At 44.6% G+C, this 2,500-nt stretch overlaps 1 protein-coding gene across 16 annotated transcripts in view; it reads right to left on the reverse strand.

The window, feature by feature from the left end:
* The window catches only part of LOC110531920 (adhesion G protein-coupled receptor B3), a 364,149-nt gene that overhangs the window by 205,929 nt on the left and 155,720 nt on the right, over window positions 1-2,500 (reverse strand). The gene's annotated exons all lie outside the window — the stretch shown is intronic.

A 2,500-nucleotide genomic window follows, 5' to 3' on the forward strand; every position in this document is an offset into this window, starting at 1 on the left:
GTATAGAGAGGTATGTCAGTAGTAGCAGGGTAGAGAGAGGTATGTCAGTAGTAGCAGGGTATAGAGAGGTATGTCAGTAGTAGCAGGGTAGAGAGAGGTATGTCAGTAGTAGCAGGGTAGAGAGAGGTATGTCAGTAGTAGCAGGGTATAGAGAGGTATGTCAGTAGTAGCAGGGTAGAGAGAGGTATGTCAGTAGTAGCAGGGTATAGAGAGGTATGTCAGTAGTAGCAGGGTAGAGAGAGGTATGTCAGTAGTAGCAGGGTAGAGAGAGGTATGTCAGTAGTAGCAGGGTATAGAGAGGTATGTCAGTAGTAGCAGGGTAGAGAGAGGTATGTCAGTAGTAGCAGGGTAGAGAGAGGTATGTCAGTAGTAGCAGGGTATAGAGAGGTATGTCAGTAGTAGCAGGGTAGAGAGAGGTATGTCAGTAGTAGCAGGGTATAGAGAAGTATGTCAGTAGTAGCAGGGTATAGAGAAGTATGTCAGTAGTAGCAGGGTATAGAGAGGTATGTCAGTAGTAGCAGGGTATAGAGAGGTATGTCAGTAGTAGCAGGGTAGAGAGAGGTATGTCAGTAGTAGCAGGGTATAGAGAGGTATGTCAGTAGTAGCAGGGTATAGAGAGGTATGTCAGTAGTAGCAGGGTAGAGAGAGGTATGTCAGTAGTAGCAGGGTATAGAGAGGTATGTCAGTAGTAGCAGGGTATAGAGAGGTATGTCAGTAGTAGCAGGGTATAGAGAGGTATGTCAGTAGTAGCAGGGTAGAGAGAGGTATGTCAGTAGTAGCAGGGTATAGAGAGGTATGTCAGTAGTAGCAGGGTATAGAGAGGTATGTCAGTAGTAGCAGGGTAGAGAGAGGTATGTCAGTAGTAGCAGGGTATAGAGAGGTATGTCAGTAGTAGCAGGGTATAGAGAGGTATGTCAGTAGTAGCAGGGTAGAGAGAGGTATGTCAGTAGTAGCAGGGTAGAGAGAGGTATGTCAGTAGTAGCAGGGTAGAGAGAGGTATGTCAGTAGTAGCAGGGTAGAGAGAGGTATGTCAGTAGTAGCAGGGTATAGAGAGGTATGTCAGTAGTAGCAGGGTAGAGAGAGGTATGTCAGTAGTAGCAGGGTATAGAGAGGTATGTCAGTAGTAGCAGGGTAGAGAGAGGTATGTCAGTAGTAGCAGGGTAGAGAGAGGTATGTCAGTAGTAGCAGGGTATAGAGAGGTATGTCAGTAGTAGCAGGGTAGAGAGAGGTATGTCAGTAGTAGCAGGGTAGAGAGAGGTATGTCAGTAGTAGCAGGGTATAGAGAGGTATGTCAGTAGTAGCAGGGTAGAGAGAGGTATGTCAGTAGTAGCAGGGTATAGAGAAGTATGTCAGTAGTAGCAGGGTATAGAGAAGTATGTCAGTAGTAGCAGGGTATAGAGAGGTATGTCAGTAGTAGCAGGGTATAGAGAGGTATGTCAGTAGTAGCAGGGTAGAGAGAGGTATGTCAGTAGTAGCAGGGTATAGAGAGGTATGTCAGTAGTAGCAGGGTATAGAGAGGTATGTCAGTAGTAGCAGGGTAGAGAGAGGTATGTCAGTAGTAGCAGGGTATAGAGAGGTATGTCAGTAGTAGCAGGGTATAGAGAGGTATGTCAGTAGTAGCAGGGTATAGAGAGGTATGTCAGTAGTAGCAGGGTAGAGAGAGGTATGTCAGTAGTAGCAGGGTATAGAGAGGTATGTCAGTAGTAGCAGGGTATAGAGAGGTATGTCAGTAGTAGCAGGGTAGAGAGAGGTATGTCAGTAGTAGCAGGGTATAGAGAGGTATGTCAGTAGTAGCAGGGTATAGAGAGGTATGTCAGTAGTAGCAGGGTAGAGAGAGGTATGTCAGTAGTAGCAGGGTAGAGAGAGGTATGTCAGTAGTAGCAGGGTAGAGAGAGGTATGTCAGTAGTAGCAGGGTAGAGAGAGGTATGTCAGTGGAGCGATGACATGTTGCAGGACTGGATGGGTTAAATAGTTTACATTCAGGATTCAGCTTTTAATCTCCTATATTTATCCTAATTTAAATACCAGCTTTTTTCTACCTTTATTGTTCAGTTTCATTCTATTCAGTCCAATTTGTTCCGGCCTTAAATCCATTCTGGGTCAGTGAATGATGGATAGAATATTTAATAGATGTATAATAATACTATCTTGCTCTGAGAAGAAACAATATATACCTAAATACTACCAAATCATTGCTTCCACAATGGGGAAAATGGGGTTATTAAATACCCAGCCCAAAGAGGAGAAACATCAATGGGAGACGTTGGTGATATGGGGGACACTGCCAGTAGCACTAAATCAAAGAGTTGCCGAGGTCTATTCATTACAAATGAATGGTTTAATTTGCTCCCATATTGAATGTTCATCTTTGGCAACAGTGCAGTTGGGAACATTGGGTAATGGTGAATTTATGATGCGCCACAAATAGAGACTGTGAGGAAAGGGGAGAAGAGAAGGAGGAGAGAAGAGGACAGGACAGGAGAGGAGAGGAGAGGAGAG

The sequence above is a fragment of the Oncorhynchus mykiss genome, chromosome 1, assembly GCF_057628025.1.
Source record: "Oncorhynchus mykiss isolate SJ-2025 chromosome 1, ASM5762802v1, whole genome shotgun sequence".
Classification (NCBI taxonomy): Eukaryota; Metazoa; Chordata; class Actinopteri; order Salmoniformes; family Salmonidae; genus Oncorhynchus; species Oncorhynchus mykiss.